We start from the raw sequence: 26,063 nt of genomic DNA, 5'->3' as shown, positions 1-26,063 counted from the left end.
AGGTAAATGGACTTTAAACTTTCTTTAAAGTTGGTAGGTACCGTTAGATTATAGTCTTGAGGTTCATGTGAAACCAGTGTTACCTTATTTTGATTTCCTTGATCAGTTCAGGGCCTGAAACGTCTGCGATGGGGGAGGCAAAAGAATTCAACAGTTTCTGTATGAAAGCATTTTTCACCAAAATGAGCCTCATCCCTTTACGCAAAACACACACACTAAAGGAAATAGGGAAACAGCCTTTTTATTTTATTTATTTATTTTTTTGAGATGGAGTCTCATTCTGTTGCCCAGGCTGGAGTGCAGTGGTGCCATCTTGGCTCACTGCAACCTCTGTCTCCTGGGTTCAAGCGTTTCTCCTGCTTCAGCCCCCCAAGTAGCTGGGACTATAGGTACACGCCACCACACCCAGCTAATTTTTGTATTTTTGGTAGAGATGGAGTTTCACCATATTGGCCAGGCTGGTCTCAAACTCCTGAGCTCAAGTGATCTGCCCGCCTCAGTCTCCCGAAGTGCTGGGATTACAGGCGTGAGTCACCGCGCCCAGCTGAAACTGCCTTTTTATTTCTCCTTACCATGTATAAGTTCAGTCATTGTCTTGAACACTGTCTCAAATACCTGTTTTTTGTTTTGCGTAGTATCTTCTCTGAATAAGAAGCTGAACTTTCCATAGAGAGGCCCTAGAGTCTAAAATTATCAGAAAATTAATTTAATTGTGTCTTCTATTATGATCTCTTGTTCTGACAATAAGAATCCTTATTACTGTCTCAAAAAAAAAAAAAAAATCAACAAAGATCCCAAGGAAAGACAAAGAGAGGCTGAGTTTTCAAAAAACTTCAACAAAAATCCCAAGGAAGGACAAAGACAGGCTGTGGTTTCAGGCTAGTAATGTTGGATTTCTAAACCAGGAAGGTAAGAAAAAGTATTATTATTATTATTATTATTATTATTATTATTTTGAGATGGAGTTTTGCTCTTGTTGCCCCGGCTGAAATGCAATGACATGATCTCAGCTCACTGCAACCTCTGCCTCCCATGTTCAAGCGATTCTCCTGCCTCAGCTTCCCAAGTAGCTGGGATTACAGGCTAATTTTTTGTATTTTTGGTAGAGACAGGGTTTCATCAGGTTGGTCAGGCTGGTCTCAAACTCCTGACCTCAAGTGATCCACCCACCTCGGCCTCCCAAAGTGCTGGGATTACAAGCATGAGCCACTGTGCCCAGCCAGAATAATTATTATTGTTTCACTGTGTATATATATATAATACACACTCTTGTCTGTAAAATATATTTTACAACAATTTTTTTTGAGGTATAATTGACAAGAATTGTATACATTCAAGGTATAGGTGATGTTTTGCTATACATATACACTGTGAAATGATTACTTTAGTCAAGCTAATTAACGTATTCATCACCTCACAGAGATACGTGTGTGTGTGTGTATGTGTGTGGTGAGAATACTTAAGATCTCCTCCATTAGCAAATTTCAAGTATACAATACAGTATTATTTACTATAGTCACTATCCTGTACATTAGATCTCTAGAGCTTATTCATCTAATTACAGAAAGTTTGTAACCTTTGGTCAACATCATCCGTTTTCCCCCACCCCATCCCCCTGGTAACTGCCCTTCTACTTTCTGCTTCTATGAATTTGACTTTTTAAGATTCCACATGTAAGCGAGATCATGCAATATCTGTACTTCTCATCCTCCAGGTTCATCCATGTTGTAGAAAATGGCAGAATTTCCTTCTTTTTTAAGGCTGAATAACATCCCATTATATATGTATATTATATATATATTTTACGTTTATATATTATATATTAACAAGTCACGAAAGAAAGGTATATATCCAAAGGAAATATATATTATATATAATAAATAAAATATAGCCAGGCGTGGTGGCTCATGCCTGTAATCCCAGCTACTCAGGAGGCTGAGGCGGGAGAATGGCTTGAACCTGGGAGGCAGAGGTTGCAGTGAGTGGAGATCACGCCATTGCACTCCAGGCTGGGAGATAGAGTGAGACTCCATCTCGAAAATAATTAATTAATTAAAAAAATATATATATACACTATGTAATATATACACATGTTGTTTATCCATTCATCTGTGGATGAACACTTCAGTTGTTTCTGTATCTTGGCTACTGTGAATAATGTTGCAGTGAACATGGGATATCTCTTCGAGATACTGATTTTATTCCCTTTGGATATATACCCAGAAGTAGGACTGCTGGATCATATGGTAGTTCTATTTTTATTTTTTTGAGATACTTCCCTACTGTTTTCCACAATGGCTGTACCAATTTACATTCCCACCAACAATTTCTGAGGGTTCCCCTTTCTCCACATCCTTGCCAACACTTGTTATTTGTTGCCTTTTTGGTAATAGTCACCCTAACAGTTGTGAGGTGGTATCTCATGGTGGTCTTGATTTGCATTTCCCTGATGATTAGTGATGTTGACTACATCACTGTTAGTCATTTCACGTAACTGTCAATCCAGTTTGTATGTCTTCTTTGGAAAAATGTCTATTCATGTCCTTTGCCCATTTTTTAATTGGGTTATTTGGGGTTTTTTGTAATTGAGTTGCATGACTTCCTTATTTATTTTGGGTACACTCTTATTGAATATATGATCTGCAAACATTTTCTCCTATTCCATGGGTTGCTTTCTCCTTTTGTTGATTGTCACAAGAATTTTTTTTTTTTTTTTTTTTTTTTTTTTTTTTTTTTTTTTGAGACAAGGTCTCACTCTGTTGCCCAGGCTGGAGTGCAATGGCATGATCTTGGCTCACTGCAACATCCACCTCCTGGGTTCAAGAGATTCTCCTGCCTCAGCCTCCCGAGTAGCTGGGATTACAGGCACCCACCACCACACTGGGTTAATTTTTGTATTTTTAGTGGAGACAAGGTTTTACTATTTTGGCCAGGCTGGTCTCGAACTCCTGACCTCAGGTGATCCACCTGGCTCGGCCTTCCAAAGTGCTGGGATTACAGGTGTGAGCCACTGCGCCTGGCTGTCACAGTAATTTTTAAAAGAGAAAACCTAATCAGTTAGCATAGTGGGCATGCGTCATGGTTTTAGGAACCTGCTGCACACCTTTATGCTTGGGCAATTTTACACTTATGAGCTCACTTCCTCACAACAGAGTCTGCACATTACTTTCCCAGACTCCATGCTACTGAATGCAAGCGTGTAAAGCAGGTTCTATGACAAGGATTTTCCCATAGACTCCAGTTAAAAACAAACAACATAAACAACGTGAACCAAGAGGAGCTGCCAGTGTCTGCTGGGGCAAGGGTGATGGAGAGAGACGTCCGCAGCTTGGAGGGTGCTGTGGCCAGGTTCCTGGTGGTCGAGCCCTGTGCTCAGCAAGAATGGTAGTTAGTTACTCAGGCATCCTGGCCAGAGATGGCAGAGACAGACGCCCTCACAGGAGTGGCCTGCACTTTAATTTGAGCATCGGTTCAGGACGCTCCCTTCCAAGATGGAGTCTCCATCTCCCGAGATTCCATGAACTACCTAGCAGTGCTTACACATTCCTTTTCTGATTCAACTGGCTGCAGTGGGTTCTGCTGCCACATCTTGGGTCATTGATTCTGCCATTGGTGCCCTAGGACAGCATTAAGACCTTCAGCTGTCTTCTGATCGAGGACAAGATCATGGTGTCTCATCGTCCCCACCCCATCGCAATTCAAAATAAAAGCAATGCTAAACCACAAAATATGTACTTGTCTTCTTTTTTTTTTTTTTTTTTTTGATAGAGTCTCACTCCTGTCACCCAGCCTGGAGTGCAATGGTGCGATCTCAGCTCACTGCAACCTCCACCTCCCGGCTTCAAGCAATTCTCCTGCCTCAGTCTCCCCAGTTACAGGCATATGTCACCATGCTGCCTAATTTTTGTATTTTTAGAGATAGGGTTTCACCATGTTGGCCAGGCTGGTCTCGAACTCCTGACCTTAGGTGGTCTGCCCGCCTCAGCCTCCCAAACTGCTGGGATTACAGATGTGAGCCACCATGCCTGGCCTATGCTTATCTTAAATCTCCACTTTCTAGGCTATTTTGCAAGGTTCTGGTTAAACTCATCAAAGCAGAATCTCTCTCTCTCTTTGTCTCTCTCTATTTCTCAGCCCCTCTCCTTTGTCCTCCTGCTTTTTTGGTGTCCTAAATTTATGCCTAATCTGCCTCTAGTCCTGCACTGTCCAAATGGGAACTGTAGTTGGTTACATGTGGCTGCTGGCTATTGAGCCAAATTGACAGGTGGATAGTCTGAAACGAGATGTGCTATAAGGGTAAAATACACACCAGATTCCAAATATTTAACATGAAAAAAAAAAAAGTAAAACATTAACCGTTTGTATATTCATTTACATGTTGAAATTATAGTGTTTTGGATACATCAGGGTAAATGAAATATATTACTAAAATCAATTTTTTAAACTTTCATTATTTTAAATTTTTTTAAGAGATGGGAATCTCACTATGTTGCCCAGGTTGGAGTCCAGTGGCTATTCACCGGCACAATCACAGCTAACTGCAACCTCGAGTTCCTAGGCTCAAGGGATTCTCTTGTTTCAGCCTCTCTAGTAGCTGGGACTACAGGGCCGTGCCACCATGTGTGGCTCTTTAAAAAACTCTTTGTGTGGATACTAGGAAATTTAATAATACACCCATGGTTCACACAGTCTGTCCTTCTTTCCTTCCTTTCCTTCCTTTCCTTCCTTCCTTCCTTCCTTCCTTCCTTCCTTCCTTCCTTCCTTTTTTCTCTTTCTTTTCTTTTCTCCTTCCTTCCTTCCTTCCTTTCTCTCTCTTTCTTTTCTCTCTCTTTCTTTTCTCTCTCTTTCCTCCCTTCCCTTCCTCCCTCCCTCCTTCCCTTCCTTCCTTCCTTCCTTCCTTCCTTCCTTCCTTCCTTCCTTCCTTCCTCCCTTCCTTCCTTCTTCCTTTCTTTCGAGATGGAGTCTCATGCTGTCACCCAGGCTAGAGTGCAGCAGTGCAATCTCAGCTCACTGCAACCTCTGCTTCCTGGGTTCCAGTGATTCTCCTGCCTCAGCCTCCCAATTAGCTAGGATTACAGGCACCCTCCACCAAGGCTAAGTTTTTGTATTTTCAGTAGAGACAGGGTTTCACCATGTTGGCCAGGCTGCTCTCGAACTCCTAACCTCATCATCCGCCTGCCTTGGTCTCCAGAAGTGCTGGGATTACAGGTGTGAGCCACTGCGCCTGGCTGTTCACATTGTATTTCTACTGGACAGTGGTTCTAGACTATTTCGACTGGCATGAAGAGCCTGTATTGTTCTGGAAGGCTCACTTCAGGTAGTCCTCAAATGTTCCTGATTAGCATTTGATTGAGTGGGGGATGAGAAGGAGATTGCATTGAAAGGCCAGTGACTTGGCTTTGAAACCTGGCTCTGCTACTGACAAGCTCTAGGGATGTAGTGGCTCAGTCCAGTCTGAAAGCCTCAAAAGCAGGGAAGCTGACAGTGCAGCCTTCAGTCCATGGCCAAAGGCCCTAGAGTCCCTGGCAAACCACTGGTGCACGTCCAAGAGTTCAAAGGCCGAGGAACCTGGAGTCCGATGTCCAAGGGCAGAAGGAGTGGAAGGGAGGATCCAGCATGGGAGGAAGATGAAAGCCAGAAGCCTCAGCAAGCCAGCTCATCCCACCATCCTCCACCTGCTTTGTTCTAGCCCTGCTGGCAGCTCATAGATGGTGCCCACCCATGCTGAGGGTGGGTCTTCCTCTCCCAGTCAACCGACTCAATGTCAGTCTCCTCTGGCAATACCCTCACAGACACACCAGAAACAGTACTTTGCCAGCCATTTAGGCATCCTTCAATCCAGTCAAGCCAACACCTGATACTAGCCATCACACTAGGAAAATCAAATGGGATGATATTTGTGTATGTGCTTGTATGAAGAATTATGCTACTGTTCAAATAACAAGGCTGGGCGCAGTGGCTCACACCTATAATCCCAGCACTTTGGGAGGCCAAGGCAGTTGGATCATTTGAGGTCAGGAGTTCGAGATTAGCTTGACCAACATGATGAGACTCAGTCTCTATTAAAAATACAAAAATTAGCCAAGTGTGGTGGTGTGGTGGCACATGCCTGTAATCCCATCTACTCACGGGGCTGAGGTAGGAGAATCACTTGAACCCAGTAGGTGAAGGTTGCAGTGAGCTGAGATTGTACCATTGCATTCCAGCCTCGGCGGCAGAACAAGCCTCCATCTCAAAAAAAAAAAAAAAAAAAAAAAAAGACAATAACCAATGTTAATCAAGTGCTCTCTGTGACCTAGCTACTGGGTAATATGCTCTGGGATATTGTTCCCTAAGCAACCCTTGTGGGAGAGAAGTACTCTTTTCATACCCATTTCTCAAGTGAGAAAACAAAGGATTAGAAAGGTCAAAAGTCCTTGCTTTTAAGCTCTTCATTAGAGATACACAAATTTTATTTATTTATTTGTTTGTTTGTTTATTTTGAGACAGAGTCTCACTCTGCCACCCAGACTGTAGTGCAGTGGCACGATCTCGGCTCAGTGCAACCTCTGCCTCCTGGGTTCAAGTGATTCTCCCTCCTCAGCCTCCCCAATAGCTGGGATTGGGATTACAGGTGCGGGACACTATGCCTGGCTAACTTTTGTATTTTTAGTAGAGATGGGGTTTCACTGTGTTGGCCAGGCTGGTCTTGAATTCCTGAGCTCAAGTGATCCTCCCTCCTCACCTTCCCAAAGTGCTGGGATTACACACATGAGCCACCACGCCCAGCCAATACACAGGATTCTAAGAATGTGCATTCTGAGTTTAGCAGGCATGGGAAGCGTGTTCATCAGGGCCCCCAGTCATGCCAGGTGGGGGACCCCCTTGCCTGAGGCTCCTCAGTCTGTAAACACACTCAGAATTTTCCAAGAACAAGGTATCAGTGTCTTCTCCATGCCAACAAGCTCTGCATGCTCTGGGCACAACTGTGTCTGGAGAAGGGTTGGAATGGAAGGGTCTACCAGCTTGAAGTTTACCTAAGGAAGACATCTGGCATTTTCCCACCCCTCTGGCATTCATCCCTCATCTTCTGGTAACTGAACTCTCATTTTCTTGGGAAATTGCTTCTTTCCTACTCTCATGCTGTTCTAGACAGGTTCTAGACAGTTCCACCCCTCCTAGCACAGGTGGGAATTTTACCCAGCTAATTAGAACCCTCCACTATCTTGGCCATGGCAATTGTTTCAAGGACAGATGTGACATCCAAACAGTGCCAACTCTGTAGGTGAGCTGCTGTGGAGACTCCCGTCCCTCTGAAGTTGAGGAGAGGACGTGATATAAGCTTAGGGTGGGCAGCTACCTCTGCCACCAGCAGCTGCCTGCAGATGATGCCAACAGAGGAAAGTGGAGAGTGCAAGGGCAGGATCACAAAACTGTGCTGGATCCAGCCCTATCTGAAGCAAATTTATCCTGGAGTGCTCGAATAGATTCTCCTCTCTGTTTCCCCCCCCCTCCCCCAGTCCAGTTGGAGTTGTGCTTTCTCACTTGCTACTAAGAATTTCAACTAAATACCTATTAAGATGATACCTGTTATTTCTCCGCTCTCCTAGCGACTCGTGGAAAACATAGTGTGTCCTCTCCCAACAAACCACAAGTTGGTTCTCCAAAGGCCACCAGGCCACAATAATGTTTTAGCTCACCCTCATGAGGCAGAGATTGAAGATACACATGTAAAACAACAGATCGCCATCATTAGGGGCACCATAAAAATATAAATGTAAATAGATGGCTTGGGAGTGAGTTGATCATCATTACAAGAATTATTGGCCAGGTGTGGTGGCTCAGGCCTGTAATCCCAGCACTTTGGGAGGCTGAAGCGGGTGGATCACCTGAGGTCAGGAGTTCAAGACCAGCCAGGCCAACATGGTGAAAACCCCATCTCTACTAAAATACAAAAATTAGCTGGGCATGGTGGCACATGCCTGTAATCCTAGCTACTTGGGGGCCTGAGGTGGGAGAATCGCTTGAACCTGGGAGGCGGAGGTGGCAGTGAGCTAAGATCGCACCATTATACCCCAGCCTGGGTAACAGAGCAAGACTCCATCTCAAACAAAGAAAAAAAAAAAAAAGAATGATTGGCCAGATGCGGTGGCTCATGCCTGTAATTCTAGCACTTTGGGAGACCGAGACAGGTGGATCATGAGGTCAGGAGTTCAAGATCATCCTGGCCAACATGGTGAAACCCTGTCTCTACTAAAATATAGCTGGGCGTCATGGCATATACCTCTAATCTCAGCTACTCGGGAGGCCGAGGCAGGAGAATCACATGAACCTGGGAAGCAGAGGTTGTGGTGAGTCGAGACTGCACCACTGCACTCCAGGCTGGGAGACACAGGGAGATTTCGTCTCAAAAAAAAAAAAAAAAATTGTTTAAGATTCTTATAGGTGTGTAGGGCTCCAGATGCACAAACTCAAGTGTGTGGATAATGTCATGTGATTTTATTTTCTTCAATTTGACTCCAAGGCTCCATCCCGATGTGGTGGGTTTGCCATGCAGCTATCTACTTCCCTCTCCACTTTGGACTCTGTCCCCAAGGAGGGGAATGGGGGTCCTCACTGCTCTCTGGATCCCAAGCCTCTGTCCTCCTCCCTAGCTTGAGCAACCTCCTTCTATCCTTCCATGGTCCTGTGTCCACACACCTCTCTTCCCCACTCGTGAACTTAGCTTGCTTTGAAGACTACAAGAGAAGCGCCTTCAAAAGACTCTGCTCTCTCCACACAGACCCCCCAAAGACAAGAAAACATGAAGAACAGCTAACTGATTGGTGCTGATGGAGGAAAACTTACTACTAGAACAAAACACAAATTAATATTTCAATAGTTTTCCTGCCACAAGGTTTCCTCAACAATTAACTTATCACTACTGCCTTTCAACCATGTGTGTGGCTATGTGTCCATTTGAGGAGTATTTACTGGTCTATGGTAAATGTTAACATGGAACCCCAAAATGAGAAAGTTATTCTTTCTTTAATTCTCTTTTGATACTTCTGATTAGATTCAGGGGAAAGCCTTAGTCTGATGTGAACAGGGTTGTTTTGTGTGGTTTGTTTATTTATTTATTTATTTATCGAGACAGGGTCTTGCTCTGTCACCCAGGCTGGAAGGCAGTGGCATGAGCATGGCTCACTACAGTCTCAACTTTCTGGGCTCAAGTGACACTCCTGTCTCAGCCTCCCAAATAGCTGGGACCACAGGTGCATGCTACCACACCTAGCTAATTTTTGTATTTTTAGTAGAGACGGGGTTTCACCATGTTGCCCAGAGTTCATGGTCTTGAACTCTTGAGCCCAAGTAATCCATCCACCTCTACCTCCTGAAATGTTGGGATCACAGGCATGAGTCACTGCACCCAGCTGTGAATAAGTCTTTAACACCTTCCTAACACTAGGAAGTGTTAGGAAACTCCCTTTAAAGAACAATCCAATCTCGGACTTTGATCCTCTGGCAAGTAACCAATGAGTAACTGGCTAAAATTTAATAACATTATTTTGTTGGTGTATATCTGTACACTTTCAGCTTTCCCTCTATTTATGGCGAGTGATTTTGGCTTCCTATCTCCAGCAGCGATGCAAAATTCCTTCTTAAATACATTGATTTAATGAAAAGTTGAGTTAAGGGTAAGTAGATTGTCTAAGAAGCAGATGCCAAGAAGGGATTAAACATGTGAGAAATGTACTAGGGGGAATGTCTGTGAGAGAAATGAGGAGGGAGCCAGAAGGTTTTGTGAGGCGTCAGACTGGGGTGCAGGGCTGACCCCAGGGAGCAGCGAAGAGTGGGAAGGAAGGAAAGGAGTCTGACTGGCAGCATCTTAGTCTACAGGGCAGTTCTAAGACAGGTTCAGCAAGGCCTTTGAGGAGTCCTCAGCTGGTCTTCCATCAGAGGATCCCATAACAGGCCTACCTTACTACCCTACTGTGCTCAGGCACTGGCTGGAGTAGCCCATGGAAAGCACAGCCCCACCCCCAATGCAGTGAGGCACTTCAGAGTGCAGTGGCCAAGGCCCTGGGTCCATCTCATTTCCTGCAGTCAGAGATGTGAGTGGCACATTCTCACGGCCACCATGTGATGGAATGGGAGTTATATCCATGGAGCTAAAATCTTACAGGTGGTGTCAGAAAAACGATTTGGGGGCAACACTCTTGTAAAGCAAGATGCCTTTTTTCCGTGAGAGAGGCTGATCCTCTTCCGCCTTGCTCACTCCCACTGTGGTAGGCTGAAAAATGCATTACCTCCCCACAAAAGATATCCATTTACTGATTCCTGGAAACTGTCAGTATTACCTTATTTGGAACAAGGGTCTTTGCAGATGCCATTGGATTAAGGATTTTGAGATGAGGAGATTATCCTGGATCATCTGGGAGGGAATGCCCTAAATGCCAACATAAATATCCTTATAAGAGAGAGACCAGTATACACAATGCAATACTATCTAGCAATTAAAAAGAACAAAATTCTGTCATTTGTGGCCACATGGTAAGCTTGGAGGACATTATGTTTAGTGAAATAAGACAGGCTGGGCCTGGTGGCTCACACCTGTAATCCCAGCCCCTTTAGAGGCTGAGGGGGACAGATCACCTGAGGACAGGAGCTTGAGACCAGCCTGGCTAATGTGGTGAAACCCCGTCTCTACTAAAAACACAAAAATTAGCGCACCCGGCCAGTTCCAATGTTCTGCAGCACTATAGAGCAGCTATAATAGACAATAATTTATCGTATATTTTCATATAGCTAGAAAAGTGGATTTTAAATGTTCCCAACATAAAGACATGATAAATGAGATGACCAACATGCCAATTACCTGATGTGAGCATTACACATTATATACTGCATTGAAACATCACATTAGGCGGGTGCAGTGGCTCACGCCTATAATCACATTTTAGGAGGCCAAGGCAGGAGGATTGCTTGAGTCTGGGAGTTTGAGACCAGCCTGGGCAAGATGACGAAACCCTGTTTCTACCAAAAATACAAAATTATCAGGGCATGGTGGTGTGCACCTGTAGTCCTAACTACTTGGGAGGCTGAGGTGTGATAATGAGAGGCTTATAATGAGGGGAAAAATACCTTCTATTGTTTAAGCCAGTGCTGTTTCTTGCAGCCAAATGAGTAACACATTCATATTTTGATAAACCCTGATCTAAAGGATGTTGGCAGAGAGAGAGAGAGCATGAAAGAGAAGAGAGAGAGCTTTTTACAATAGAAGGTGGGGTTTATTTCAAGGCTGAATGACTTTGAGACTTTTTCCTGGTACTTCACTGTCCCCTCCTTTTGAACTTCAGCAGTTTTGAATATAGTAAAAGGGATGCCGTGCCACGTTGTGGGCTATAAAAAATCAGATGTTTCTGCCTCGTGTCTCCATGAGTGCTCACTCTGGGGGAAGCCAGTTGTCATATAAGAGGTCCAAGTATCCTGAAAGGAAGCACAAACCAGCTGCAGGGAGAGGTCTCATGGAGAGAGTGACGCCTGACCAGCTCTAGCTGCTCCAGCCGCCCTAGTCTAGGGCCAGGGATGTAAGCGAAGATGACACAAGCCTCTGGCACCATCTGCCTGTAACTGCATGAGGCAAGTGACAGCTGCCCAGCTGAGACCATTCACCCCTAGAACCATAAAAGATCATCATAAATAGTGTCTTAGGCCTGTAAGTTTTGGGGTAGATTGTTACATAGGAATCGATACTCAGGACAGGGAAACACAGTTATTATTATCACTTTAGAAATGGGGAGATGGAGGCTTAGAGAGGCTCTCCAATGAGAACATCAAGCCAGAGTGTGGCCAGCTGACACGTGAGTCCTCGCTGTCCGATTCCAGCTGTCCTGGTTTGGAGAGCATTTGGAAAGGAAGGTGTGGCGAGGGAGTTGGGCCAGGTGCAGTGGCTCATGCCTGTAATCCCAGTACTTGAGGAGGCCAAGGTGGGTGGACCACCTGAGGTCAGGAGTTCAAGACCAGCCTGACTAACATGGTGAAACCCCCGTCTCTACAAAATACAAAAATTAGCCAGGCATGATGGCGGGTGCCTGTAATCCCAGCTACTCTGGAGGCTGGGACACAAAAATCGTTTGAACCTGGGAGGCGAAAGTTGCAGTGAGCTGAGATTGCGCCATTGCATTCCAGCCTAGGCGACAGAGTGAGACTCTGTCTCAAAAAAAAAAAAAGGAAAAAAAAAGAAAAGTGTCCCCTGGCTTAGAGGTTCTGGGGGCCTTAGTTCTGGTGGAGGAACTCAAGATTGCCGTGGCTAAAGACACAAATGGAAGGCAAGGACGTGAAGAAGCGGCAGAGATCATTTTTTCAGGAAGATTGGTTGTGAAAAGAAGGAGAGAGGCAGGCTCCCATCTGGATACAGTATCTAGTGTAGGATGTGCTACTTCTATTTAACCTTTTTATTATGAAAAATTTCAAATATACATAAAGTAGAATAGTATGATGAAGCCCAGGTGCCCATCCACCAGCTATGATAATCAGCAAATGACTCCATCCATTGGGATTATCCTGAAATATACCCAGGGGCATAATTTTATCTGTTACTATTTCAGTTTGTATTACAAAAATACATAGCCACAGTCTGATTATTGTTGATATGTGTCATGAATCTCCTTTAGGTTCTCCTTCCATCTCTATTTTTCCCTTGAGACTTATTCTTGAAGAAAGCAGGTTGTTCAAGACCAGCCTGGCCAACATGGTGAAACCCTATCTCTACTAAAAATACAAAAAAATTAGCTGGGCATGGTGGTGTGCACCTGTAAACCCAGCTACTCAGGAGGCTGAGGCAGGAGAATCCCTTGAACCTGGGAGGCGAAGGTTGCAGTGGGCCAAAGTCGTACCACTGCACTCCAGCCTGGGCAACAGAGTGAGACTCCATCCAAAAAAGAAAGAAAGGAAGGGGAAGAGGAGGGGAGGGAAGGAGAGGGGAGGGCAGGGAAGGGAAGGAAGGAGGAAAGAAAGCAAGCAGGTTGTTTATTCAGAAGAATTTTCCACAGTCTGGATTTTACTGATTCTATATCTCTGATGCTAACATGTTCCTTAGTCCCTTGTGTTTTCCAAAATTGATTTTTTTTTTTTTTTTTTTAAGATGGAGTCTCACTCTTGTTGCCCAGGCTGGAGTGCAATGGCTCGATCTCGGCTCACCGCAACCTCCACCTCCCAGGTTCAAGCAATTCTCCTGCCTCAGCTTCCAGAGTAGCTGGGATTACAGGCATGCACCAACATGCCCGGCTAATTTTTGTGTTTTTACTGGAAACAGGGTTTCTCCGTGTTGATCAGGCTGCTCTCAAACTCGCGACCTCAGGTGATCCGCTTGCCTTGGCCTCCCAAAGTGCTGGGATTACAGGTGTGAGCCACCACACCCGGCCCAAAATTGATTGCTAGATCTAGAAACTTGATTAGAGTCAGGGTTGATTTTTTTTTTTTTGGAAAGGATGCATTAAGTGGTGTTGAGTACTTCCATCAGAAGGCTCAAAATGCCTTTTCTTTTTTGTGATTCTAGCAAGCACTGATGATCACTGCCTATACCCATTATTTCAGTAGAACTTACAGTTGTTTTTTGTTTATTTGTTTGTTTTTGAGACTCTGTTGCCAAGGCTGGAGTGCAATGGTGTGATCTTGGCTCATGCAGCCTCCACCTCCTGGGCTCAACCAATCCTCCTCCCTCAGCCTCACTAGTAGCTAGAACTACAGGCACATGCCGCCACGCCCAGACAATGTTTTGTTCTATTTCATTTGTAGAAATGAGGTTTCACCATGTTGCTCAGGCTGGTCTCAAACTCCTGAGCTCAAGTGATCAGCCCACCTCAGCCTCCCAAAGTGCTGGGATTACAGGCGCGAGCCACCACACCTGGCCAGAATTTATAGATTGTTGATCCTCTAATTCTATCATTCCTTCTTCACTAGCTGGAATACTTGCATAAAAAGAAACTTCCCCTTATCAACAATGTAATCGCTGAGATAGAGTTATAGAAAAAGTGAAGATAAAAGTAAGATAATCTTACACGAGGTAGACCCCTTACTACTTCACTGTTCTTTCCTAGTGTAGGTTTTCCAGCCCAGCATTATAATCTCTCCTTCCCCAATACCACTGGTGCTCTGGGCCTCTCTCCTTTTGTCCTGCTTGTCTGGAAAAACCTGACCCTGAGAGGCCTGTATCTCTCACCTTCCCTGGGCCTGCTGCTGAGCTGGTGAGCATTGCTAGAAGAAAATTGCAAAGCATGGCTGGCTGGTTTCATGGGCCTCCAGCAGGCACCCAACACAGCTCCTGGGCCAACTGTGTGCTCTGTGAGACCATCGCTACCTGAGATGCAACTAGTGAGACCAAGCAACTGCATTTCCATTCTTATTTAATTTTAATTAACTTAAATATAAGCAGCCCCATGTGACTAATGCAGGTTATGGAACATTTTTATGATTCCAGAAAGTTCTGTTACACTAGGTTAGGAAACTTGACTTCCCACTCCCCCAGACAACCAGTTCATAGCCTTTCCCCCTTGCCTTAAATCTCCCCAACCATTTTCTCCACTCTCCCTTCATTCTTCCTTGAGAATAAATATAAAAGCTTCCAGGTGAGCTCTCCATTCTTTACTGAGAATATAGAAGCTCCTAATGGAAGCTGGCCCAGTCTCCAACCTCAACTCCTCTAAACCAATGCACAATTGCCACTGTGGAGGAATGTCCATCTTCCTATGGAAGCCAAAGCCTTTATGATGATGCAAGCCCACGTCCCTTTTGAATTATCAAAGACTCTGTCCCTTCACTTATCCCCTACTCTTCTGCATCATTCATCTCCCCTACTCTACTGGAACACTTCCATCAGCAAGCAGATGTTCTGTCTTTCATCTTAAAAAATCCTCCTCTCTCCCCACTTCTTCTAGTTCTCTGGTCCTCATTCATAAATAAACATGGTGAAAGTGTCACTGTGTCAGTGGTTCTCAATGTGTGGTCCTGAAGCTCTCAGCATCAGCATCACTTGGGAATTAGTTAGAAACTCAAATTCCTGGGCACCACCCCAGACTCACTGAGTCAGAAACTCTGGACCCAGAAATCTGGGCTTTACAATCTCAACAGGTGGTTCTGATAATTGTTTGAGAACCTCAATATATTCTACAATATGTGCCACACTTGTCACTTTTTCCTTTACTCTTCCTTCCATGGAACTCCTTCCCCCTTTGGTTTTCATCCTCAACTCTTCCTCAGAGCTTGGCCCTGGCCCTTTCATCTTCTGTATCTTTATTCTGTCCCAAGGAGCTCTCACCCATTTCTTAGTGTTGAATCCCATGAATTCAAAGTCATAAATGCAACCCACAATTTTCTTAGAGTTCCAGATTCTTATGGATCCAGTTGTTGGTATCTTCATCTGAATGTCTTACAAATATCCCAGTAAGTCTAAAAAGGCTTGGATGTTTCCCCTCAATCTCTCCTTCCGCATGCCCCAGACTTCCCCATTTCAATAAATGGTGTTCATTCAGCAGCCACAGCAAGAAACCTCCAAGTCATGCTTGATCCTTCCTTTCTCTCACCACCGGTCCACACACTGTCAACTCTAACCACGCCAGCCCACCCTATCTTCACTCCGATGCCACCATCCTAGTCCCCACCCTCTGGCATTGCTTGTCTCCCAGCTGGTCTCCTAACTCCTGCCTTGTGCCTTCCAATCCATTCTCTCCATAGCAAGAAAGGGGAATTTCTGGAAAGCTAGAATAAATCATGCTATTTAAAAATTCTTCAACAACTTTCCACCACGAGTAGAAAAGAATCCAAACTCCTGCCCCAGCCCACAAGGTCCTGCTGATCAGGCCTCTGCCTCCCTCTCTGAGCCTGTCTCCTTCCCACCTCTCCCTGGCCTCCCTCGATCCGTCCACACCGACCTCCTTCCCTTCCTCCAACAACACGTGTTTCTTCTCACCTTGGCGCCATGGTCTCCCCACTGCTCCTTTGTCATCCTTCAGGTATTAGTTCAAATGTCACATACAGAGTTCTTTCCACCCTCTTGAAGAATGTCAGGCCTCAGCCTGTTGTGGAAGAAAATGAAGGTGGAAGAAGCAGCAACTCTGGCCACCTTTCTCTGACATCACTGATCTCCATAGAAGGGCACGAGGAAAGATGAAGAGTACGTGGTCAGGAGATGGAGTCTCTCCCTGTCCCTCAGAGAAGAAAAGAGCCACAGTCTTCTTCTGGAGAAGTCATGTGGGGATTTAGCCCCTGTGCATGGAAGAAGGCCTGAGACAGCCTTAGGACAATATTTTCCCTTTAAGTCCTGAGCCCGCTGAATGGGTGTGTTTCTTTTTGCATACTCAATAGCTATTGGGAGAAACACGTCTCCTCCAAGCCCAGGCTATGTGTTTTCCAACCTTCAATTGCAGAAGTGGGTCAGTGACCTAGGCCAGGCCAAAACATTTCAGATATGAGAATGGCTCAGGGATTCACATGTGACCCGAAGTAGCCACATGAGAATCAAGCCTATGACTTTTGCTAGATTCACATTCACAATAAACATGAGTTCTCTTTTTTTCCTTTTCTTTTTCTTTTCTTTTCTTTTCTTTTCTTTTTTTTTTTTTGAGATGGAGTGTCACTCTGTTGCCCAGGCTGGAGTGCAGTGGCGTGATCTTGGCTCACTGCAACCTCCATCTCCTGGGTTCAAGTGATTTTCCTGCCTCAGCCTCCTGAGTAGTTGGGATTACAGGTGTGTGCCACCATGCTTGGCTATTTTTTTTATATTTTTAGTAGAGATAGGGTTTCATCATGTTGGTCAGGCTCATCTTGAACTCCTAGCCTCAAGTGATCTGCCCACCTTGGCCTCCCAAAGTACTGAAATTACAGGCATGAACCACGGCGCCTGGCCTGAGTTCTCTTTGAGCTGCAGTTAATAAACTAGCAGAATGTGAGCTAGAATCTGCAGCAGATTATTTTTGTCTCTGCATGGAAAAAAAAAATGGTAAAAATGAAGCCAACTCAGAGGCGAGCAAAGCAGCTTTTCTTTATGGAATGACTTGGGGACCCAGACTGCTTCCCTTGTGTGACTCTGCCATCTTTAGGACCTCGGTTCTCTTTGGCTCTAGCAAGCAGAAGAAGAACAAAAATGGGGATTCTCCATCCACTTTAAAAAAATCCAGCCTAGAAGTGATACATGTCACTTCTATTCTCATTCTATTGCAAAGCATTAGCCATCTGGCCACACATAGATACAAGGAGGGTGGGAAATGGAGTCTCTGCATGGGAATCCATCTTTAAGAGACAACTCCATGCTATGGAATGAGCAGCACAAATTTTTGGAGGAGCCCCAGTCATCTCTGACACCCGCAGGGATAATAAAGGGACAGGAAATATGGCTGGGAAGATAGGGTAGGCAAGGTTTTGAAGGTCCTGAAACATGCAAAATTATTCGGACTTCATTCTATGGGCAATAAAAAGCCATGAAAAGCTTTGAGCAGGAGGGTAGATGGTCACATCTACAATAGAAAGATAATTCTGAAACAGGGTAAAAGATGAAACAAGGGCTGGGCGCAGTGGCTCACGCCTGTAATCCCAGCACTTTTGGAGGCTGACGCAGGCGGATCACCTGAGGTCAGGAGGTCAAGCCCAGCCTGGTCAACATGGTAAAACACCGTCTCTGCTAAAAATACAAAAATTAGCTGGGCGTGATGGCGTATGCCTGTAGTCCCAACTACTCAGGAGGCTGAAGCAGGAGAATCGCTCGATCCTGGGAGGTGGAAGTTGTAGTGAGCCAAGATCAAGCTACTTCACTCCAGCCTGGGTGACACAGCAAGACTCTGTCTGAAAAAATAAAATAAAATAAAATAAAAAAGAAAAGAAAGAAAAAGAAAAGAAACAAGGTTGCTATGGTTTAAATATGGTGTCCTGGAGTCCCCTCCAAATTTCATGTTGCGACATAATGCCCACTGTGGTGGGATTAAGAGGTGCACATTTTGGGAAGTGATTAAGTCATTAAGTCAGGAGAGCTCCACTGTTGTAAATGGATTAATCCCTTTATAAACAAGGGTTCGGAGAGAGTTACCCCTCTAGTCTGCCCTCCTTCTACCAGGTGAGGATGCAGCAACAAGGCACCATCTTGGAAGCAAAGAGCAGCCCCCACTGGACACCAGTGCTGACTGAGACCTTGGACTCCCAAGCCTCCAGAACCAAAAGAAATAAATTTCTGTTCTTTTAAAATTACCTAGTCTGTGGCATTTTGTTACAGCAGCACGAATGACGAAGACAAAGGTGTGTTGGCTATACCTAATAGAGCCTCTTCAGATTCTCTTGATATGTGGACCCCAAGCTGCTGATTTCAACCCAGCAGCTGCCATGCCTCTTGTCTACATTATGTCCTTTCTTCAACTTTCTTTAGGTTTTATCTGGTATTCTTTTTACAGTTTCTTTCTTTCCTTCCTTCCTTCCTTCCTTCCTTCCTTCCTTCCTTCCTTCCTTCCTTCCTTCCTTCCTTCCTTCCTTCCTTCCTTCCTTTCCTTTCTTTCTTTCTTTCTTTCTTTCTTTCTTTCTTTCTTTCTTTCTTTCTTTCTTTCTTTCTTTCTTTCTTTCTTTCTTTCTTTCTTTCTTTCTTTCTCTTTCTTTCCTTTTTAGAGGCAGGGTCTTGCTCTGTTGCTCAGGCTAGAGTGCAATGACTCCATCATAGGTCACTGTAGCCTCTAACTCCTGGGCTCGAGCACCTCAGCCTCCTGAATAGCTAGGACTATAAGCATGCACCACTTTGCCTGAGTTTTTTTTTTTTTTTTTTTTTTTGAAACAGTTCTGTCACCCAGGCTGGAGTGCAGTGATGCAATCTCAGCTCACTGCAACCTCCACCTCTTGGGTTCAAGAGACTCTCTTGCCTTAGCCTCCCAAGTAGCTGGGATTACAGGCCCCCACCGCCACACCCAGCTAATTTTTGTGTTCTTAGTAGAGATGAGGTTTCACCATGTTGGCTAGGCATGTCTCGAACTTCTGACCTCAGGTGATCTGCCTGCCTCAGCCTCCCAAAGTGCTGGGATTACAAGTGTGAGCCACCATGCCCGGCCTGCCTGGTTAATGTTTTTGAAAAAAATTTTGTAGTGATGGGGTCTCACTACGTTGCCAAGGCTGGTCTCAAATTCTTGTCCTCAAATGATCCTCCCGCCTCAGCCTCCTCAAGTGCTGGGATTACGGGCATGAGCCACTGTGCCTAGCCTACAGCTTCTTGAGATAGAGGCACTTCTTCTTTTCTAATAGATTTATTAAGCTATAAATTTCCCTGTAAGCACTGCGTTAGGTATATTCCACACATGTCACATCTCCATTGTCATTCAGTTTTCATTTCTGTTGTGAATCTTTCCTTGGCTCATGAGTTATTTAGGTCTGTTTTCCTATTTTTGTATTCTGTCTCTATCAACAAACAAATAAAACAAAGGAAAATAAAACCCTTAGGAAAAAATCTATTGAGTGATTTCCAAAAATAACATATGAAAGGACTTAGGGATATAGCAATTTCTATTATTGCCCATGAGAGCTAACTAAAGGGCGCTAATTACATAATGGAGACAACTTCAAAGAACCAAAACTGCCCAGCTATAATTGAGTATCTTTCCCACTAGCCCATAACTATGAACCATGATAGCTTAATATCATCTCATACTTACCTCTGGTCTAATAACACACCTCTTTACTCACACTAATTTTCTTTCTCAATGTAGAGAAATCATTTGGGAGTACATGTACAGTTTTGACTCTGGAGTTTCATGACTTCAAGGCACCTTATTATCAGAAGCCCTTGCAAGGAACTTATAGTAAACTTTTGTTGTGTTAACTGCACTCTGTGGTTCCCCCCAGCATCTTCTGGAGAAGTCACAGCCTGTGCCCTGCAAGGCTATGCTTCACCTGAGTCCATTAACAATGGGACGAGACCAAAGAAGTAGGCCTTCCCCAATCTGAATGGAAAACTAGGCTGATGGTGAAGGTGGGGGGTCACAGTTGACCCAGTTTCTAGGAGGCAGCTGCTGACCCGGCAGTCCATTACATGGTGGAAGCCCAGGGAAGGCCAGAATACTTCTAGAATCACTGGCTGTGGCTCGGAGGGGACCTGGGAATACATAGCTGAGTCAAGTGGGGAAGGCATGTGAGTTGAATGCAATACAGCATATTTTATAGTACACAATTAAAATTTGCAAAGATAATTTTATTGCTAGCATTAGATGATAGAGGAAAGGAAGAAAAGCATAATAGTTTTACCATTGTTCATAGCAGGAAGTGAACATCTCACCTAATGTCTAAAGGAATAAAGAATTGAGTCTAAGTATATTGCATATATTTACATATATTCACTAGAATAAAAATACAACTTTCCTAAAGATTAGAGGACATGGGTGAGAAAAGACAACTAACTTTCCTATGCAGAAGAAATCCAAAATATTGTGTAGCTACTCTGCTTCTATTAGATTTGTATTGCTGCTATAACAAATTACCACAAATGTTGTGGCTGAACACAATACAAACTTCTTATCTTACAGATCTGGAGGTCAGAGGTCTGACACGCCCCTCACTGGGATAAAAGCAAAGGGTTAGCAGGCTGTATGCCTCTCTGCAGGCCCTAAGGAAGGATCCATACCCTTCTCTTTTCCAGATTTTAGAGGCTGCCCATTTTCCTCAGCCCACGGTCCCTTTCATCGTCGAAGCCGGCAATGGCAAGTTGAATTGGCATGTCCATCACTCCAACCTCCTTTTCTGCCTCCCTCTCCCAATTTTTTTCTTTTTTTCTTTTCTTTTCTTTTCTTTTTTTTTTTTGAGACAGAATCTCGCTCTGTCACCCAGGTTGGAGTGCAGTGGCACAATCTTGGTTCACTGCAACCTCTGTTTCCCAGGTTCAAGCAATTCTCCCTGCCTCAACCTCCCGAGTAGCTGGGATTACAGGTGCCCACCACACCTGGCTAATTTTTGTATTTTTAGTAGAGAGCAGGTTTCACCATGTTGTCCAGGCTGGTCTTGAACTCCTGACCTCAGATGATCTGCCTGCCTAGGTCTCCGAAAGTGCTGGGATTACAGGTGTGAGCCACTGTGCCCGGCCTTATTATTATTATTATTTTTTTTCTTTCTTTCTTTCTTTCTTTCTTTCTTTCTTTCTTTCTTTCTTTCTTTCTTTCTTTCTTTCTTTCTTTCTTTCTTCGTGCCTTCCTGCCTTCCTTCCTCCCTCCTTCCCTCCCTCCCTCCTTCCTTCCTTTCTTTCTTCCTTTCTCTCTCTCTCTCTTTCTCTCTTTCTTTCTTCTTTCCTTCTTTTCTTTTTTCTTTTTTTTGGATAGTGTCTTGCTCTGTTGCCCAGGAGTTCAGTGGTGCAATCTTGGCTCACTGCAACCTCCGTCTCCTGGTTCAGGTGATTCTCCTGCCCCAGTCATCCAAGTAGCTGGGACTACGGATGGGTTGCCACCACAACTGGCTGATTTTTGTATTGTTTTGTAGAGACAGGGTCTCGCCATGTTGCCCAGGCTGTCTTCCACTTTTAAGGATCCTTGTGAAAACATTCGGTCTGCCTGGATATTCCAGGATAATCTCCCTATTTTAAAAATCAGTTGATTAGCTGGGTGATGTGGCTCACACCTGTAATCTCAGCCCTTTGGGAGGCTGAGGTGGGCAGATCACTTGAAGACAGGAGTTTGAGACCAGCCTGGCCAATATGGTGAAACCCTGTCTCTACTAAAAATACAAAAATGAGCCGGGCATGGTGGCACATGCTTGTCATCCCAGCTACTTGGGAGGTTGAGGCAGGAGAATCGATTGAACGGGAGATGGAGGTTGCAGTGAGCTGAGATCACACCGTTGCACTACAGCCTGGGCAACAAGAGTGAAACTTCATCTAAAAACAAATGAGCCAGGTGCGGTGACTCACGCCTGTAATCCCAGCACTTTGGGAGGACAAGACGGGCAGATCACCTGAGGTCAGAAGTTTGAGACTAGCCTGGCCAACATGGTAAAACCCCATTTCTACTAAAAATACAAAAATTGGCCAGGCGTGGTAGCTTACACCTGTAGTGCTAGCTACTCTGGAGGCTGAGGCCCAAGAATTGCTCAAACCCGGGAGGTGGAGGTTACAGTGAGCTGAGATCACACCACTGCACTCCAGCCTGGGCAACAGAGTGAGACTCGGTCTCAAACAAACAAAAAACTCAATGATAAACTCCTTACACAAAGACACATCTAAAATAAAGTGAAAACAAGGTTTGAAAAATTACCTTTTAAGAATAACTTAGTAGAGGGAAGTAGAGGTGAAGAGAAGTTGGATAATATGCACAAAAATACAATTTGATAGAAGGAATAAGTTCTAGTCCAATAGTATAGTAGGGAAATCATAGTTAACAACAATTTAGTGTATATCTCAAAATAGCTAGAGGAGAATTGTAACATTCCCAACAAAGAAAAAACAAATGTTTCAGGTAATGGATATCCTCATTACTCTAACTTAATCATTACACATTGCACACATGTATCAAAATATCACATGTACTCTCAAAATATGTGTAACTATAATATATCAAGTTTTAAAAGACAGAAGAACAGGATTTAGGCCCAGTTTACCAGTGAAATCCTTCAAGTGTCTAAGTTATTAAGGATCAGTTGCCGGGCGCAGTGGCTCAAGCCTATAATCCCAGCACTTTGGGAGGCTGAGACGGGAGGATCACGAGGTCAGGAGATCGAGACCATCCTGGTCTACACGGTGAAACCCCGTCGCTACTAAAAAATACAAAAAACTAGCCGGGGACGTGGCGGGCGCCTGTAGTCCCAGCTACTCGGGAGGCTGAGGCATGAGAATGGTCTAAACCCAGGAGGCGGAGCTTGCAGTGAGCTGAGATCCGGCCACTGCACTCCAGCCGGGGCGGCAGAGCGAGACTCCGTCTAAAAAAAAAAAAAAAAAGATCAGTTAATTATTATGTAGTGTATGTCTCTACTGTATAAAATAAGAATAAAAAACTTTTCAAAACATTTTGTGTTTTGTTTGAGACAGGGTCTCATTATTTTTTATTTTTATTTTTTGACTGTCCTAAATTGTTTATTAGGTATGAATTTTACAAACTTTACTTATATCAGCGGCAACGGTGGAGCTGAGAGTATCAAGTTTTCTCCAAGTTGCACGACGAGACCCACAAATCGTGTGGTGGAACTTAAGGCCCTTTCCAAGGCCATGGCTCTTGCGGCCTGCAGCTGTCAGCCCACGTGTCTCCCTGGGCTTGTAGACTGGTTGGTGATCCACTGGGTGTCAAGATTTCCTCTGATAGCTTTATGCAAGGCATCAATGAGGATAACCTCAAAAAATTTGTATGTGGAATCTTCAACCCAGTAAGAATTCAGGACTCTTAGAGCCCCACAGTGGTGTCCAGCTTGCTCCTCTGCAATGGACTGAGGGTTCAGGCAAAGTTTAGCTGGTTAACACCATGATGTGCAGGCTTGCTGTAAGTTGCACCCTTAGGAACTGGGTGTTTTTGGCCACCACTGCTAACACAAATCCTATATATAATGTAACCTAGCTTGGCCTTGTAGTTTAGTCGGCGCACTTTATGGGGCCGGGTGGACTGGGGAGCCCTGCAGAGAGCAGAGAGCTGGCAGTACTGCCATCAGCGGACCCTCAGAAGAAAGCGCATGAGATCAGACTGCTTCGCCCTCCATAGCTCCTGGATGTACTTGTATGCACTCACTGTGGCTTACCTGATGGCTGCTGCCAGACAGAAAGGCAGGGTCTCACTCTTTTGCCCAAGCTGGAGTGCAGAGGTGCGATCATGGCTCACTGCAGCCTCGATCTCCTGGGCTCCAGCCTAAGTCTCCCGAGTAGCTGGGACTACAGGCATGCACCACCATGCCTGGCTAATTTTTGTATTTTTTGTAGAGACAGGGTCTCACTATGTTGTACAGGCTGGTCTCAAACTATTGGGCTCAAGCAGTCTTCTCTCCTTAGCCTCCCCAAAGTGCTGGTATTACAGGCATGAGCCACCACACCCAGTCAAAATATTTTCTGAAAGAAAACAAAATCAGAGGCCAGGCACGGTGGCTCACACCTGTAATCCCAGCACTTTGGGAGGCCGAGGTGGGCAGATCACTTGAGGTCAGGAGTTCCAGACCAGCCTGGCCAACATGGCGAAACCTTGTCTCTACTAAAAATATAAAAATTAGCTGGGTGTGGTGGCATGCACCTGTGGTTGCAGCTACTCAGGAGGCTGAGGTAAGAGAATCACTTGAACCTGGGAGGCAGAGGTTGCAGTGAGCCAAAATTGCACCACTGCACTCCAGTCTAGGTAACAGAGTGAGATTCTGTCCAAAAGAAAGCAAGCAAGCAAGAAAGAAAGAAAGAGAGAGAGAGAGAGAGAGAGAAGGAAGGGAAGGGGAAGGAAGGAAGCAAGGAAGGAAGGGAAGAGAAGAAAGGAAGGGAAGGAAGGAAGGGAAAGAAAGAGATAAGGAAAGAAAGAGAAAAAGAAAACAAAATCGGAAGAGCCAGGCACCAAGAACCAAGCAAATAGCCCATAAAATACTTTTAAAATAAAATATATATTTAAAATTTGGTTAATGAATCAAGAAAAGAAATAAAGGTCTTCTTTTTAAAGTTACAAAGGTAACTAATAGAATTAAGTAGGGAATGTAAAGAGGTTAAATTGTCATACTCATGTTGGGGAACTCACGGATGTTGTATATTTGTAGATCAACAAATAAAAGAGTTGCCATTGCAGCCAACATCTGTGGGGAATTTTGGTGCAGCGTCCAGCCACTCCACTCCCAGTGACAGCTCCGAGTTCTGTTTGAATATCTACCCTTTCCCAACCCTGTTCCACATGGTCCGGGTGGAGTTGTCTCAAATTCAGCTTATCTGTTCCTGCCCAATGAGTCAACCACGCGGTTTAGAGAGCTTTAGCCTCTGGCCCAGGACTCTGTACCTGCAAAACCTTTTTTCCTTTTGCAGGAGACGTCCCTGTGAAATAGGGTATGTTTAATACTAAGGGAAGCTCTGGGCACTGTTTTATTTCTGTGTTTATGGGTTTGATGTTCTTCTTCATTTATCAGAAGAAGGAATGGCGTCTTGCCTAGATGGGCCAGAGAAGGCCCTAGTCCTTACTATGGGAAAAGACTCCTGGTGGATGGGATGCGGGAAAGGAACAGGACGTTTGTTGTCAGCACCCTGTGGCAGACACTGCCCATATGCCATGCACAACCCCTTGGCATGCACCCTTACACACTGAGCGCTGGTTACTGCAAACACCTCCAAGTACTCCTCTGCCCGAAGGTTCTCTTTCTCCCTCTCTCTCTCCCCCTTCCTCCTTCCCGCCCCCACCCCTTCCTGAAGGGCAAGCTAGGCTGGCAAATAGGGCAAGCTGAAAGTTCTCTATCAATGATAGATAAGGAGCTGTCGGGTTCACACTGCAGCTTTCCCGCCGCTCTGTTGGGAGAACTCTGAAGCATCTTCTACACCGTCTCCCAAGCTCTCCAGGAGGAGTGGGCTCCAGGTGCCCGCAGAGATAACTTGCTGTTAACGCAGCTTTCTTTTGCTTTTCTTTTTTCTTTTCTTTCTTTTCTTTTCTTTCTTTCTTTCTTTCTTTTTTTTTTTTTGAGACGGAGTCTTGCTCTGTCGCCCAGGCTGGAGTGCAGTGGTGCTATCTCGGCTCACTGCAAGCTTCCGCCTCCCGGGTTCACGCCATTCTTCAGCCTCAGCCTCCCGAGTAGCTGGGACTACAGGCGCCCGCCACCACGCCCGGCTAATGTTTTGTATTTTTAGTAGAGACGGGGTGTCACCGTGTTACCCAGGATGGTCTCGAGCTCCTGACCTCGTGATCCGCCCTCCTCGGCCTCCCAAAGTGCTGGGATTACAGGCGTGAGCCACCGCGCCCGGCCGATAACGCAGCTTTCTTTATTGGCTCTCTTGCTTTTCTTATCTTGTTTCCCTAATCCCTGAAATCATCTCTCAAACTACTTGCAATTGAATACTAGAGTCTGGGAGACCTCACATTAAGATTCATCCAGTCCCAGTCTCTCAGTAAGGGCAGCTGGGTTCTGATTTCCTTGACACACTCCTTCACTTTCCCTCCGTGCACTTCCAGTGGCTC

The 26,063-nt window shown here is 44.9% G+C and overlaps 1 pseudogene; it reads right to left on the bottom strand.

Annotated features, from left to right (window-relative positions):
* Positions 1-23,058: 23,058 nt before the first annotated feature.
* Positions 23,059-24,690, bottom strand: LOC108544393 (60S ribosomal protein L15 pseudogene; annotated as a pseudogene).
* Between the last annotated feature and the right edge of the window lie 1,373 nt (positions 24,691-26,063).

This window comes from Rhinopithecus bieti, unplaced genomic scaffold (genome assembly GCF_001698545.2).
Source record: "Rhinopithecus bieti isolate Rb0 unplaced genomic scaffold, ASM169854v2 scaffold_25396, whole genome shotgun sequence".
Taxonomy (NCBI): Eukaryota; Metazoa; Chordata; class Mammalia; order Primates; family Cercopithecidae; genus Rhinopithecus; species Rhinopithecus bieti.
The sequence above is the reverse complement of the archived record's forward strand: the minus strand, read 5'-3'. Positions and strand labels throughout refer to the sequence as shown.